The sequence below is a fragment of the Oncorhynchus gorbuscha genome, linkage group LG23 (assembly GCF_021184085.1).
Source record: "Oncorhynchus gorbuscha isolate QuinsamMale2020 ecotype Even-year linkage group LG23, OgorEven_v1.0, whole genome shotgun sequence".
NCBI classification, from domain to species: Eukaryota; Metazoa; Chordata; class Actinopteri; order Salmoniformes; family Salmonidae; genus Oncorhynchus; species Oncorhynchus gorbuscha.
In genome coordinates, this window is record NC_060195.1 from 18,005,124 (window position 1) to 18,022,866 (window position 17,743).

The window sequence follows — 17,743 nt, forward strand, 5'->3', positions numbered from 1 at the left end:
TGGATATAGAACCAAAAGGATGTGTGTTAGATATATATAGAACCAGAAGGATGTGTGTTGGATATAGAACCAGAAGGATGTGTGTTAGATATATATATAGAACCAGATGGATGTATGTTAGATATAGAACCCGAAGGATGTGTGTTGGATATAGAACCAGAAGGATGTGTGTTAGATATATATAGAACCAGAAGGATGTGTGTTAGATATAGAACTAGAAGAATGTGTTGGATATAGAACCAGAAGGATGTGTGTTAGATATATATAGAACCAGAAGGATGTGTGTTAGATATAGAACTAGAAGAATGTGTTGGATATAGAACCAGAAGGATGTGTGTTGGATATAGAACCAGAAGGATGTGTGTTAGATATAGAACCAGAAGAATGTGTGTTAGATATAGAACCAGAAGGATGTGTGTTAGATCTAAAACCAGAAGAATGTGTGTTAGATATAGACCCAGAAGAATGTGTTGAATATAGAACCAGAAGAATGTGTGTTAGATATAGAACCCGATGGATGTGTGTTAGATATAGAACCAGAAGAATGTCTGTTAGATATAGAACCAGAAGAATGTGTGTTAGATATAGAACCAGAAGAATGTGTGTTGGATATAGAACCAGAAGGATGTCTGTTAGATATAGAACCAGAAGAATGTGTGTTAGATATAGAACCAGAAGAATGTGTGTTAGATATAGAACCAGAAGAATGTGTTGGATATAGAACCAGAAGGATGTGTGTTAGATATATATATAGAACGTGAAGAATGTGTGTTAGATATAGAACCAGAAGAATGTGTGTTAGATATAGAACCAGAAGAATGTGTGTTAGATATAGAACCAGAAGAATGTGTTGGATATAGAACCAGAAGGATGTGTGTTAGATATATATATAGAACCAGAAGAATGTATGTTAGATATAGAACCCGAAGGATGTGTGTTGGATATAGAACCAGAAGTATGTGTGTTAGATATAGAACCAAAATAATGTGTGTTAGATATAGAACCAGAAGGATGTATGTTAGATATAGAACCAGAAGAATGTGTTGGATATAGAACCAGACGGATGTGTGTTAGATATAGAACCAGAAGAATGTGTGTTAGATATAGAACCAGAAGAATGTGTTGGATATAGAACCAGAAGGAATTATGTTAGATATAGAACCAGAAGGATGTGTGTTGGATATATATAGAACCAGAAAAATGTGTGTTAGATATAGAACCAGAAGGATGTGTGTTAAATATATATAGAACCAGAAGAATGTGTGTTAGATATAGAACCAGAAGGATGTATGTTAGATATAGAACCAGAAAAATGTGTGTTAGATATAGAACCAGAAGAATGTGTTGGATATAGAACCAGAAGGATGTGTGTTAGATATATATAGAACCAGAAGGATATATGTTAGATATAGAACCAGAAGAATGTGTGTTAGATATAGAACCAGAAGAATGTGTGTTAGATATAGAACCAGAAGAATGTGTCTTAGATATAGAACCAGAAGGGTGTGTGTTAGATATAGAACCAGAAGAATGTGTGTTAGATATAGAACCAGAAGAATGTGTGTTAGATATAGAACCAGAAGAATGTGTGTTAGATATAGAACCAGAAGAATGTGTGTTAGATATAGAACCAGAAGAATGTGTGTTAGATATAGAACCAGAAGAATGTGTTGGATATAGAACCAAAAGGATGTGTGTTAGATATATATAGAACCAGAAGGATGTGTGTTGGATATAGAACCAGAAGGATGTGTGTTAGATATATATATAGAACCAGATGGATGTATGTTAGATATAGAACCCGAAGGATGTGTGTTGGATATAGAACCAGAAGGATGTGTGTTAGATATATATAGAACCAGAAGGATGTGTGTTAGATATAGAACTAGAAGAATGTGTTGGATATAGAACCAGAAGGATGTGTGTTAGATATATATAGAACCAGAAGGATGTGTGTTAGATATAGAACTAGAAGAATGTGTTGGATATAGAACCAGAAGGATATGTGTTAGATATATATAGAACCAGAAGGATGTGTGTTGGATATAGAACCAGAAGGATGTGTGTTAGATATAGAACCAGAAGAATGTGTGTTAGATATAGAACCAGAAGGATGTGTGTTAGATCTAAAACCAGAAGAATGTGTGTTAGATATAGACCCAGAAGAATGTGTTGAATATAGAACCAGAAGAATGTGTGTTAGATATAGAACCCGATGGATGTGTGTTAGATATAGAACCAGAAGAATGTCTGTTAGATATAGAACCAGAAAGAATGTGTGTTAGATATAGAACCAGAAGAATGTGTGTTGGATATAGAACCAGAAGGATGTCTGTTAGATATAGAACCAGAAGAATGTGTGTTAGATATAGAACCAGAAGAATGTGTGTTGGATATAGAACCAGAAGGATGTAAGTTAGATATAGAACCAGAAGGATGTGTGTTGGATATAGAACCAGAAGGATGTGTGTTAGATATATATAGAACCAGAAGAATGTGTTAGATATATAACCAGAAGGATGTGTGTTAGATATATATAGAACCAGAAGAATTTGTTGGATATAGAACCAGAAGGATGTGTGTTAGATATAGAACCAGAAGAATGTGTTGGATATAGAACCAGAAGGATGTGTGTTAGATATATATAGAACCAGAAGGATATATGTTAGATATAGAACCAGAAGAATGTGTGTTAGATATAGAACCAGAAGAATGTGTGTTAGATATAGAACCAGAAGAATGTGTCTTAGATATAGAACCAGAAGGGTGTGTGTTAGATATAGAACCAGAAGAATGTGTGTTAGATATAGAACCAGAAGAATGTGTGTTAGATATAGAACCAGAAGAATGTGTGTTAGATATAGAACCAGAAGAATGTGTGTTAGATATAGAACCAGAAGAATGTGTGTTAGATATAGAACCAGAAGAATGTGTTGGATATAGAACCAAAAGGATGTGTGTTAGATATATATAGAACCAGAAGGATGTGTGTTGGATATAGAACCAGAAGGATGTGTGTTAGATATATATATAGAACCAGATGGATGTATGTTAGATATAGAACCCGAAGGATGTGTGTTGGATATAGAACCAGAAGGATGTGTGTTAGATATATATAGAACCAGAAGGATGTGTGTTAGATATAGAACTAGAAGAATGTGTTGGATATAGAACCAGAAGGATGTGTGTTAGATATATATAGAACCAGAAGGATGTGTGTTAGATATAGAACTAGAAGAATGTGTTGGATATAGAACCAGAAGGATATGTGTTAGATATATATAGAACCAGAAGGATGTGTGTTGGATATAGAACCAGAAGGATGTGTGTTAGATATAGAACCAGAAGAATGTGTGTTAGATATAGAACCAGAAGGATGTGTGTTAGATCTAAAACCAGAAGAATGTGTGTTAGATATAGACCCAGAAGAATGTGTTGAATATAGAACCAGAAGAATGTGTGTTAGATATAGAACCCGATGGATGTGTGTTAGATATAGAACCAGAAGAATGTCTGTTAGATATAGAACCAGAAAGAATGTGTGTTAGATATAGAACCAGAAGAATGTGTGTTGGATATAGAACCAGAAGGATGTCTGTTAGATATAGAACCAGAAGAATGTGTGTTAGATATAGAACCAGAAGAATGTGTGTTGGATATAGAACCAGAAGGATGTAAGTTAGATATAGAACCAGAAGGATGTGTGTTGGATATAGAACCAGAAGGATGTGTGTTAGATATATATAGAACCAGAAGAATGTGTTAGATATATAACCAGAAGGATGTGTTAGATATATATAGAACCAGAAGAATTTGTTGGATATAGAACCAGAAGGATGTGTGTTAGATATAGAACCAGAAGAATGTGTTGGATATAGAACCAGAAGAATGTGTGTTAGATATATATAGAACCAGAAGGATGTGTGTTGGATATAGAATCAGAAGGATGTCTGTTAGATATAGAACCAGAAGAATGTCTGTTAGATATAGAACCAGAAGAATGTGTGTTAGATATAGAACCAGAAGAATGTGTTGGATATAGAACCAGAAGGATGTATGTTAGATATATATAGAACCAGAAGGATGTAAGTTAGATATAGAATCAGAAGGATGTCTGTTAGATATAGAACCAGAAGAATGTGTGTTAGATATAGAACCAGAAGGATGTATGTTAGATATAGAACCAGAAGAATGTGTTGGATATAGAACCAGACGGATATGTGTTAGATATAGAACCAAAATAATGTGTGTTAGATATAGAACCAGAAGGATGTATGATAGATATAGAACCAGAAGAATGTGTTGGATATAGAACCAGATGGATGTGTGTTAGATATAGAACCAGAATAATGTGTGTTAGATATAGAACCAGAAGAATGTGTATTAGATATAGAACCAGAAGAATGTGTTGGATATAGAACCAGAAGGATGTTTGTTAGATATATATGGAACCAGAAGGATGTATGTTAGATATATATAGAACCAGATGTTATGCAGGTGAGTGAGGACCCAAAAGCGACTTAACAGAAACAGAGTTTATTCAAGTCCAAACAGAAAATAACAAATCCTGAATCCTTAACAGGAAATGTCCAAACGGGGAATAACAGAAATCCTCTAGTCTTTTAGAGGGGAATAACAGGAGAAGCGGCCACAGACTGCAGGTCGCTTCGGGTAGGCGCAGGCCGTAGCTGACAGAGACACCTGCTCACACGCAGCATCTGATGAAGGCAAAAACACGACAGGACGGAACAAGAACACAGCACAGCAAACAAGGATCCGACAAGGACAGAAGCAGAAACAGAGAGAGAAATAGGGACTTAATCAGAGGGCAAAATAGGGGACAGGTGTGAAAGAGTAAACGAGGTAGTTAGGAGAATGAGGAACAGCTGGGAGCAGGAACGGAACGATAAAGAGAGAGAGAGAGGGATAGAGAGAGGGAAAGAACCTAATAAGACCAGCAGGGGGAAACGAATAGAAGAGAAAGCACAGGGACAAGACATGACAATCTATGACAAAACATGACACCAGAAGGATATATGTTAGATATAGAACCAGAAGGATGTGTGTTAGATATATATAGAACCAGAAGGATGTATGTTAGATATAGAACCAGAAGAATGTGTGTTAGATATAGAACCAGAAGAATGTGTTGGATATAGAACCAGAAGGATGTGTGTTAGATATATATATAGAACGTGAAGAATGTGTGTTAGATATAGAACCAGAAGAATGTGTGTTAGATATAGAACCAGAAGAATGTGTGTTAGATATAGAACCAGAATAATGTGTTGGATATAGAACCAGAAGGATGTGTGTTAGATATATATATAGAACCAGAAGAATGTATGTTAGATATAGAACCCGAAGGATGTGTGTTGGATATAGAACCAGAAGTATGTGTGTTAGATATAGAACCAAAATAATGTGTGTTAGATATAGAACCAGAAGGATGTATGTTAGATATAGAACCAGAAGAATGTGTTGGATATAGAACCAGACGGATGTGTGTTAGATATAGAACCAGAAGAATGTGTGTTAGATATAGAACCAGAAGAATGTGTTGGATATAGAACCAGAAGGATGTGTGTTACATATAGAACCAGAAGGATGTGTGTTGGATATATATAGAACCAGAAGGAATTATGTTAGATATAGAACCAGAAGGATGTGTGTTGGATATATATAGAACCAGAAAAATGTGTGTTAGATATAGAACCAGAAGGATGTGTGTTAAATATATATAGAACCAGAAGAATGTGTGTTATATATAGAACCAGAAGGATGTATGTTAGATATAGAACCAGAAAAATGTGTGTTAGATATAGAACCAGAAGAATGTGTTGGATATAGAACCAGAAGGATGTGTGTTAGATATATATAGAACCAGAAGGATATATGTTAGATATAGAACCAGAAGAATGTGTGTTAGATATAGAACCAGAAGAATGTGTGTTAGATATAGAACCAGAAGAATGTGTCTTAGATATAGAACCAGAAGGGTGTGTGTTAGATATAGAACCAGAAGAATGTGTGTTAGATATAGAACCAGAAGAATGTGTGTTAGATATAGAACCAGAAGAATGTGTGTTAGATATAGAACCAGAAGAATGTGTGTTAGATATAGAACCAGAAGAATGTGTTGGATATAGAACCAAAAGGATGTGTGTTAGATATATATAGAACCAGAAGGATGTGTGTTGGATATAGAACCAGAAGGATGTGTGTTAGATATATATATAGAACCAGATGGATGTATGTTAGATATAGAACCCGAAGGATGTGTGTTGGATATAGAACCAGAAGGATGTGTGTTAGATATATATAGAACCAGAAGGATGTGTGTTAGATATAGAACTAGAAGAATGTGTTGGATATAGAACCAGAAGGATGTGTGTTAGATATATATAGAACCAGAAGGATGTGTGTTAGATATAGAACTAGAAGAATGTGTTGGATATAGAACCAGAAGGATGTGTGTTGGATATAGAACCAGAAGGATGTGTGTTAGATATAGAACCAGAAGAATGTGTGTTAGATATAGAACCAGAAGGATGTGTGTTAGATCTAAAACCAGAAGAATGTGTGTTAGATATAGACCCAGAAGAATGTGTTGAATATAGAACCAGAAGAATGTGTGTTAGATATAGAACCCGATGGATGTGTGTTAGATATAGAACCAGAAGAATGTCTGTTAGATATAGAACCAGAAGAATGTGTGTTAGATATAGAACCAGAAGAATGTGTGTTGGATATAGAACCAGAAGGATGTCTGTTAGATATAGAACCAGAAGAATGTGTGTTAGATATAGAACCAGAAGAATGTGTGTTAGATATAGAACCAGAAGAATGTGTTGGATATAGAACCAGAAGGATGTGTGTTAGATATATATATAGAACGTGAAGAATGTGTGTTAGATATAGAACCAGAAGAATGTGTGTTAGATATAGAACCAGAAGAATGTGTGTTAGATATAGAACCAGAAGAATGTGTTGGATATAGAACCAGAAGGATGTGTGTTAGATATATATATAGAACCAGAAGAATGTATGTTAGATATAGAACCCGAAGGATGTGTGTTGGATATAGAACCAGAAGTATGTGTGTTAGATATAGAACCAAAATAATGTGTGTTAGATATAGAACCAGAAGGATGTATGTTAGATATAGAACCAGAAGAATGTGTTGGATATAGAACCAGACGGATGTGTGTTAGATATAGAACCAGAAGAATGTGTGTTAGATATAGAACCAGAAGAATGTGTTGGATATAGAACCAGAAGGAATTATGTTAGATATAGAACCAGAAGGATGTGTGTTGGATATATATAGAACCAGAAAAATGTGTGTTAGATATAGAACCAGAAGGATGTGTGTTAAATATATATAGAACCAGAAGAATGTGTGTTAGATATAGAACCAGAAGGATGTATGTTAGATATAGAACCAGAAAAATGTGTGTTAGATATAGAACCAGAAGAATGTGTTGGATATAGAACCAGAAGGATGTGTGTTAGATATATATAGAACCAGAAGGATATATGTTAGATATAGAACCAGAAGAATGTGTGTTAGATATAGAACCAGAAGAATGTGTGTTAGATATAGAACCAGAAGAATGTGTCTTAGATATAGAACCAGAAGGGTGTGTGTTAGATATAGAACCAGAAGAATGTGTGTTAGATATAGAACCAGAAGAATGTGTGTTAGATATAGAACCAGAAGAATGTGTGTTAGATATAGAACCAGAAGAATGTGTGTTAGATATAGAACCAGAAGAATGTGTGTTAGATATAGAACCAGAAGAATGTGTTGGATATAGAACCAAAAGGATGTGTGTTAGATATATATAGAACCAGAAGGATGTGTGTTGGATATAGAACCAGAAGGATGTGTGTTAGATATATATATAGAACCAGATGGATGTATGTTAGATATAGAACCCGAAGGATGTGTGTTGGATATAGAACCAGAAGGATGTGTGTTAGATATATATAGAACCAGAAGGATGTGTGTTAGATATAGAACTAGAAGAATGTGTTGGATATAGAACCAGAAGGATGTGTGTTAGATATATATAGAACCAGAAGGATGTGTGTTAGATATAGAACTAGAAGAATGTGTTGGATATAGAACCAGAAGGATATGTGTTAGATATATATAGAACCAGAAGGATGTGTGTTGGATATAGAACCAGAAGGATGTGTGTTAGATATAGAACCAGAAGAATGTGTGTTAGATATAGAACCAGAAGGATGTGTGTTAGATCTAAAACCAGAAGAATGTGTGTTAGATATAGACCCAGAAGAATGTGTTGAATATAGAACCAGAAGAATGTGTGTTAGATATAGAACCCGATGGATGTGTGTTAGATATAGAACCAGAAGAATGTCTGTTAGATATAGAACCAGAAAGAATGTGTGTTAGATATAGAACCAGAAGAATGTGTGTTGGATATAGAACCAGAAGGATGTCTGTTAGATATAGAACCAGAAGAATGTGTGTTAGATATAGAACCAGAAGAATGTGTGTTGGATATAGAACCAGAAGGATGTAAGTTAGATATAGAACCAGAAGGATGTGTGTTGGATATAGAACCAGAAGGATGTGTGTTAGATATATATAGAACCAGAAGAATGTGTTAGATATATAACCAGAAGGATGTGTGTTAGATATATATAGAACCAGAAGAATTTGTTGGATATAGAACCAGAAGGATGTGTGTTAGATATAGAACCAGAAGAATGTGTTGGATATAGAACCAGAAGGATGTGTGTTAGATATATATAGAACCAGAAGGATATATGTTAGATATAGAACCAGAAGAATGTGTGTTAGATATAGAACCAGAAGAATGTGTGTTAGATATAGAACCAGAAGAATGTGTCTTAGATATAGAACCAGAAGGGTGTGTGTTAGATATAGAACCAGAAGAATGTGTGTTAGATATAGAACCAGAAGAATGTGTGTTAGATATAGAACCAGAAGAATGTGTGTTAGATATAGAACCAGAAGAATGTGTGTTAGATATAGAACCAGAAGAATGTGTGTTAGATATAGAACCAGAAGAATGTGTTGGATATAGAACCAAAAGGATGTGTGTTAGATATATATAGAACCAGAAGGATGTGTGTTGGATATAGAACCAGAAGGATGTGTGTTAGATATATATATAGAACCAGATGGATGTATGTTAGATATAGAACCCGAAGGATGTGTGTTGGATATAGAACCAGAAGGATGTGTGTTAGATATATATAGAACCAGAAGGATGTGTGTTAGATATAGAACTAGAAGAATGTGTTGGATATAGAACCAGAAGGATGTGTGTTAGATATATATAGAACCAGAAGGATGTGTGTTAGATATAGAACTAGAAGAATGTGTTGGATATAGAACCAGAAGGATATGTGTTAGATATATATAGAACCAGAAGGATGTGTGTTGGATATAGAACCAGAAGGATGTGTGTTAGATATAGAACCAGAAGAATGTGTGTTAGATATAGAACCAGAAGGATGTGTGTTAGATCTAAAACCAGAAGAATGTGTGTTAGATATAGACCCAGAAGAATGTGTTGAATATAGAACCAGAAGAATGTGTGTTAGATATAGAACCCGATGGATGTGTGTTAGATATAGAACCAGAAGAATGTCTGTTAGATATAGAACCAGAAAGAATGTGTGTTAGATATAGAACCAGAAGAATGTGTGTTGGATATAGAACCAGAAGGATGTCTGTTAGATATAGAACCAGAAGAATGTGTGTTAGATATAGAACCAGAAGAATGTGTGTTGGATATAGAACCAGAAGGATGTAAGTTAGATATAGAACCAGAAGGATGTGTGTTGGATATAGAACCAGAAGGATGTGTGTTAGATATATATAGAACCAGAAGAATGTGTTAGATATATAACCAGAAGGATGTGTGTTAGATATATATAGAACCAGAAGAATTTGTTGGATATAGAACCAGAAGGATGTGTGTTAGATATAGAACCAGAAGAATGTGTTGGATATAGAACCAGAAGAATGTGTGTTAGATATATATAGAACCAGAAGGATGTGTGTTGGATATAGAATCAGAAGGATGTCTGTTAGATATAGAACCAGAAGAATGTCTGTTAGATATAGAACCAGAAGAATGTGTGTTAGATATAGAACCAGAAGAATGTGTTGGATATAGAACCAGAAGGATGTATGTTAGATATATATAGAACCAGAAGGATGTAAGTTAGATATAGAATCAGAAGGATGTCTGTTAGATATAGAACCAGAAGAATGTGTGTTAGATATAGAACCAGAAGGATGTATGTTAGATATAGAACCAGAAGAATGTGTTGGATATAGAACCAGACGGATATGTGTTAGATATAGAACCAAAATAATGTGTGTTAGATATAGAACCAGAAGGATGTATGATAGATATAGAACCAGAAGAATGTGTTGGATATAGAACCAGATGGATGTGTGTTAGATATAGAACCAGAATAATGTGTGTTAGATATAGAACCAGAAGAATGTGTATTAGATATAGAACCAGAAGAATGTGTTGGATATAGAACCAGAAGGATGTTTGTTAGATATATATGGAACCAGAAGGATGTATGTTAGATATATATAGAACCAGATGTTATGCAGGTGAGTGAGGACCCAAAAGCGACTTAACAGAAACAGAGTTTATTCAAGTCCAAACAGAAAATAACAAATCCTGAATCCTTAACAGGAAATGTCCAAACGGGAATAACAGAAATCCTCTAGTCTTTTAGAGGGGAATAACAGGAGAAGCGGCCACAGACTGCAGGTCGCTTCGGGTAGGCGCAGGCCGTAGCTGACAGAGACACCTGCTCACACGCAGCATCTGATGAAGGCAAAAACACGACAGGACGGAACAAGAACACAGCACAGCAAACAAGGATCCGACAAGGACAGAAGCAGAAACAGAGAGAGAAATAGGGACTTAATCAGAGGGCAAAATAGGGGACAGGTGTGAAAGAGTAAACGAGGTAGTTAGGAGAATGAGGAACAGCTGGGAGCAGGAACGGAACGATAGAGAGAGAGAGAGGGATAGAGAGAGGGAAAGAACCTAATAAGACCAGCAGGGGGAAACGAATAGAAGAGAAAGCACAGGGACAAGACATGACAATCTATGACAAAACATGACACCAGAAGGATATATGTTAGATATAGAACCAGAAGGATGTGTGTTAGATATATATAGAACCAGAAAGATGTATGTTAGATATAGAACCAGAAGAATGTGTGTTAGATATAGAACCAGAAGAATGTGTTGGATATAGAACCAGAAGGATGTGTGTTAGATATATATATAGAACGTGAAGAATGTGTGTTAGATATAGAACCAGAAGAATGTGTGTTAGATATAGAACCAGAAGAATGTGTGTTAGATATAGAACCAGAAGAATGTGTTGGATATAGAACCAGAAGGATGTGTGTTAGATATATATATAGAACCAGAAGAATGTATGTTAGATATAGAACCCGAAGGATGTGTGTTGGATATAGAACCAGAAGTATGTGTGTTAGATATAGAACCAAAATAATGTGTGTTAGATATAGAACCAGAATGATGTATGTTAGATATAGAACCATAAGAATGTGTTGGATATAGAACCAGACGGATGTGTGTTAGATATAGAACCAGAAGAATGTGTGTTAGATATAGAACCAGAAGAATGTGTTGGATATAGAACCAGAAGGATGTGTGTTACATATAGAACCAGAAGGATGTGTGTTGGATATATATAGAACCAGAAGGAATTATGTTAGATATAGAACCAGAAGGATGTGTGTTGGATATATATAGAACCAGAAAAATGTGTGTTAGATATAGAACCAGAAGGATGTGTGTTAAATATATATAGAACCAGAAGAATGTGTGTTAGATATAGAACCAGAAGGATGTATGTTAGATATAGAACCAGAAAAATGTGTGTTAGATATAGAACCAGAAGAATGTGTTGGATATAGAACCAGAAGGATGTGTGTTAGATATATATAGAACCAGAAGGATGTATGCTAGATATAGAACCAGAAGGATGTGTGTTAGATAGATAGATAGGGAACTAGAAGGATGTGTGTTGGATAGACAACCAAAAGGATATGTGTTGGATAGATATATATAGAGAACCAGAAGGATATGTGTTGGATACATATATATAGACAACCAGAAGGATATGTGTTGGATACATATATATAGAGAACCAGAAGGATATGTGTTGGATACATATATATAGAGAACCAGAAGGATATGTGTTGGATACATAGATATAGAGAACCAGAAGGATATGTGTTGGATACATATATATAGAGAACCAGAAGGATATGTGTTGGATACATAGAGAACCAGGAGATATGGATAGAACCAGAAGGATATGTGTTGGATACATATATATAGAGAACCAGAAGGATATGTGTTGGATACATATATATAGAGAACCAGAAGGATATGTGTTGGATACATATATATAGAGAACCAGAAGGATATGTGTTGGATACATATATATAGAGAACCAGAAGGATATGTGTTGGATACATATATATAGAGAACCAGAAGGATATGTGTTGGATACATATATATAGAGAACCAGAAGGATATGTGTTGGATAGAGAACATATATATAGAGAACCAGAAGGATATGTGTTGGATACATATATATAGAGAACCAGAAGGATATGTGTTGGATACATATATATAGAGAACCAGAAGGATATGTGTTGGATACATATATATAGAGAACCAGAAGGATATGTGTTGGATACATATATATAGACAACCAGAAGGATATGTGTTGGATACATATATATAGAGAACCAGAAGGATATGTGTTAGATAGATAGAGAACTAGAAGGATATGTGTTGGATAGATAGATAGAGAACTAGAAGGATATGTGTTGGATAGACAACCAGAAGGATGTGTGTTGGAAAGATAGTTTAGAGAACTAGAAGTGTCTCGGAGGAAATACATGTTTTATATTTCACTGTTATTAGAAGTGGAGATGAGCTGGATGGGTTTGTTTGAGATGCAAATCATCCGAATTGCTATACAGTATATTGGTTTTGACTTGAGCCATTAGTTGCAAACTATATAGGAAACAGGGTACCATCTGAGACCGAACCACACTGTCATACAGAGGCATCCCTTTATTGTTGTTTGTAAGGTCAGTGGAAGCTTGACTTGTGTAGATATAATAGTTTTATGTGGTAATAATCATTATGGTTCATACATACTCAGTTGTGTATTAAAGGGATAGTACATGCAGAATGATCACTTCACCAATTAAAAAGGAAAGAGATACAGTTCTGCATTTAACTGACAGAAAATCTACTCCTTTCCTTTCTTTGGAATGTCCTCATCTTTCTCCCCTCCTCTCTCACTCCTTCCTCCTCCCTCTCGCTCCCTCTCCCTCCTCTCTCACTCCTTCCTCCTCCCTCTCGCTCCCTCTCCCTCCGAACCACACTGTCCTACAGAGGCATCCCTCCTTATCCTCCTTCTTTTCTCACTCCTTCCTCCTCCCTCTCGCTCCCTCTCTCTCTCTCTCCTCCTTCTTCCTTGCTCCCTCTGTAGATCTCACTCCTTCCTCCTCCCTCTCGCTCCCTCTCTCTCCTCTCTCCTCCTTCTTCCTCCCTCTCGCTCCCTCTCCCTCCTCTCTAACTCCTTCCTCCCCTCTGCTCCCTCTCCCTCCTCTCTCACTCCTTCCTTCTCCCTCTCGCTCCCTCTCTCTCCTCTCTCACTCCTTCCTTCTCCCTCTCGCTCCCTCTCCCTCCTCTCTCACTCCTTCCTCCTCCCCTCTCGCTCCCTCTCCCTCCTCCCTCTCAGTCCCTCTCCCTCTTCCCTTACTCCCTCTGCTCCTCCCTCAGCTCCCTCTCCCTCTCCTTTCCTTCCTCCTCCCTTGGACTCCTTCCTCCTCCCTCTCGCCCCCTCTCCCTCCTCTCTCACTCCTTCCTCCTCCCTCTCCCTCCTCTCTCACTCCTTCTTCCTCCCTCTCGCTCCCTCTCCCTCCTCTCTCACTCCTTCCTCCTCCCTCTCGCTCCCTCTCCCTCCTCTCTCACTCCTTCCTCCTCCCTCTCGCCCCCTCTCCCTCCTCTCTCAATCCTTCCTCCTCCCTCTCGCTCTTGCTCCCTCTCCCTCCTCTCTCACTCCTTCCTCCTCCCTCTCGCTCCCTCTCCCTCCTCTCTCACTCCTTCCTCCTCCCTCTCGCTCCCTCTCCCTCCTCTCTCACTCCTTCCTCCTCCCTCTCCCTCCTCTCTCACTCCTTCTTCCTCCCTCTCGCTCCCTCTCCCTCCTCTCTCACTCCTTCTTCCTCCCTCTCGCTCCCTCTCCCTCCTCTCTCACTCCTTCCTCCTCCCTCTCGCTCCCTCTCCCTCCTCCCTCTCGCTCCCTCTCCCTCCTCCCTCTCACTCCCTCTCGCTCCTCCCTCTCGCTCCCTCTCCCTCCTCTCTCCTCCTTCCTCCTCCCTCTCGCTCCCTCTCCCTCCTCTCTCACTCCTTCCTCCTCCCCTCTCGCCCCCTCTCCCTCCCCTCTCTGATTCCTTCCTCCTCCCTCCCTCCTCCCTCTCTCTCCTCTCTCACTCCTTCCTCCTCCCTCTCGCTCCCTCTCCCTCCTCTCTCACTCCTTCCTCCTCCCTCTCGCCCCCTCTCCCTCCTCTCTGATTCCTTCCTCCTCCCTCTCGCTCCCTCTCTCTCCTCTCTCACTCCTTCCTCCTCCCTCTCGCTCCCTCTCCCTCCTCTCTCACTCCTTCCTCCTCCCTCTCGCCCCCTCTCCCTCCTCTCTCACTCCTTCCTCCTCCCTCTCGCTCCCTCTCCCTCCTCCCTCTCGCTCCCTCTCACTCCTCCCTCTCACTCCCTCTCGCTCCTCCCTCTCGCTCCCTCTCCCTCCTCTCTCACTCCTTCCTCCTCCCTCTCGCTCCCTCTCCCTCCTCTCTCACTCCTTCCTCCTCCCTCTCGCCCCCTCTCCCTCCTCTCTGATTCCTTCCTCCTCCCTCTCGCTCCCTCTCTCTCCTCTCTCACTCCATCCTCCTCCCTCTCGCTCCCTCTCCCTCCTCTCTCACTCCTTCCTCCTCCCTCTCGCCCCCTCTCCCTCCTCTCTCACTCCTTCCTCCTCCCTCTCGCTCCCTCTCTCTCCTCCCTCTCTTTCCCCCTCCCTCTCACCCTTCTTCTCCTCTCAACTGCCGGCTGCATAATTGCCTTTCCGTTCGGCTGCCCGTGGGGGGAAGTGGGGCCTTCACAACGTTACCTTGGTAATACTGATTGATGGAGTCGATACACCTCCCCGGTCCCTGAACATCAGGCATCGCCGCACACAGACATGACACATTTTCTGGGAACAAATTATAATCGCCGGCCTCATGATTAATCCCCTCTGGGGAAAGGGAAATATTGTGAATACCTGTGAACTTGTCTACGGGGAGACAGCCAGAGACGCCCTGTACGATAGACCAGTGTAGTCATGGTGGAAGGTAAATGACCAGTGGATGGTCTTTCAAAGTCACAGTATGGACAGTTGAGGGGAGAGATGGAAGAGGAAGGTCATAGGTGTGGAGGTGGGTACAGAGGTAGAGGTGAGGGTGGGTACAGAGGTAGAGGTGAGGGTGGGTACCAAGGTAGAGGTGGGTACAGAGGTAGAGGTCAGGGTGGGTACAGAGGTAGAGGTGGGTACAGAGGTAGAGGTCAGGGTGGGTACAGAGGTAGAGGTGAGGGTGGGTACCAAGGTAGAGGTGTGTTCAGAGGTGGATGTGAAGATGGGTACAAAGGTAGAGGTGAGGGTGGGTACCAAGGTAGAGGTGGGTTCAGAGGTGGATGTGAAGATGGGTACAGAGGTAGAGGTGAGGGTGGGTACCAAGGTAGAGGTGAGGGTGGGTACAAAGGTAGAGGTGGAGGTGGGTACAAAGGTAGAGGTGGAGGTGGGTACTAAGGTAGAGGTGAGGGTGGGTACAAAGGTAGATGTGAGGGTGGGTACAAAGGTAGAGGTGAGGGTGGGTACAAAGGTAGAGGTGAGGGTGGGTACAAAGGTAGAGGTGAGGGTGGGTACAAAGGTAGAGGTGGAGGTGGGTACAAAGGTAGAGGTGGAGGTGGGTACAAAGGTAGAGGTGGAGAAGGGTACAAAGGTAGAAGTGGAGGTGGGTACAAAGGTAGAGGTGGAGGTGGGTACAAAGGTAGAGGTGAGGGTGGGTACAAAGGTAGAGGTGGAGGTGGGTACCAAGGTAGAGGTGAGGGTGGGTACAAAGGTAGAGGTGAGGGTGGGTACAAAGGTAGAGGTGGAGGTGGGTACAAAGGTAGAGGTGAGGGTGGGTACCAAGGTAGAGGTGAGGGTGGGTACCAAGGTAGAGGTGGAGGTGGGTACCAAGGTAGAGGTGGAGGTGGGTACAAAGGTAGAGGTGGGTTCAGAGGTAGATGTGAAGATGGGTACAGAGGTAGATGTGAAGATGGTTACCAAGGTAGAGGTGGGTTCAGAGGTGGATGTGAAGATGGGTACAGAGGTAGAGGTGGAGGTGGGTACAGAGGTGGAGGTGGGTTCAGAGGTAGATGTGAAGATGGGTACAGAGGTAGAGGTGGAGGTGGGTACAGAGGTGGAGGGGGTACAAAGATAGAGATGGAGGTGGGTATAGAGGTAGTGCTGGAGGTGGGTACAGAGGTGGAGGTGTGTACCGAAGTAGAGGTGGAGGTGGGTAAAGAGGTAGTGGTGGAGGTGGGTACAGAGGTAGTGGTGGAGGTGGGTACAGAGGTAGAGGTGGAGGTGGGTAAAGAGGTAGTGGTGGAGGAAGAGATAGAAACTGAGGGGGAGTTAGACCAGGAGAGGTTGGGTACCGAGGTAAAGGTGGAGGTGGGTACAGAGGTAGAGGTGAAGGTGGGTACAGAGGTAGAGGTGGAGGTGGGTGGGTAAAGAGGTGGAAGTGGGTACAGAGGTAGAGGTGGAGGTGGGTAAAGAGATAGAGGGGGAGGTGGGTACAGAGGTAGTGGTGGAGGTGGGTACAGAGGTAGAGGTGGAGGTGGGTAAAGAGGTAGTGGTGGAGGTGGGTAAAGTGGTTGAGGTGCGTACAGAGGTAGAGGTGGGTACAGAGGTGGAGATGGAGGTGGAGGTGGGTACCGAGGTAGAGGTGGAGGTGGGTACCGAGGTAGAGGTGGAGGTGTGGAGAGAGGTGGAAGTGAGTGTGGAGGTAGAGATGGAGGTAGAGAAAGAAACTGAGGAGGTAGAGATAGAACCTGAGGGGGAATTAGACCGGTAGTGGTGGTGGTGGAGGTAGAGGTGGAATAGGAGGTAGAGAAGGAAGCTGAGGTGGAGTTAGACCGGTAGAGGTGGAGGTAGAAGTAGAGGTGGAATAGGAGGTAGAGAAGGAAGCTGAGGTGGAGTTAGACCGGTAGTGGTGGTGGTGGAGGTAGAGGTGGAGGTAGAGGTGGAGGTAGAGGTGGAGGTGGAGTTAGACCGGTAGAGGTGGAGTTAGAGGTGGAGGTAGAGGTGGAGGTGGAGGTAGAGGTGGAGATAGAAGGTGAGGTGGAGTTTAACCGGTAGAGGTTGAGGTAGAGGTTGAGGTAGAATCACCACCTCAAGCTGAACCTCGGCAAGACGGAGCTGCTCTTCCTCCCGGGGAAGGACTGCCCGTTCCATGATCTCGCCATCACGGTTGACAACTCCATTGTGTCCTCCTCCCAGAGCGCTAAGAACCTTGGCGTGATCCTGGACAACACCCTGTCGTTCTCAACCAACATCAAGGCGGTGGCCCGTT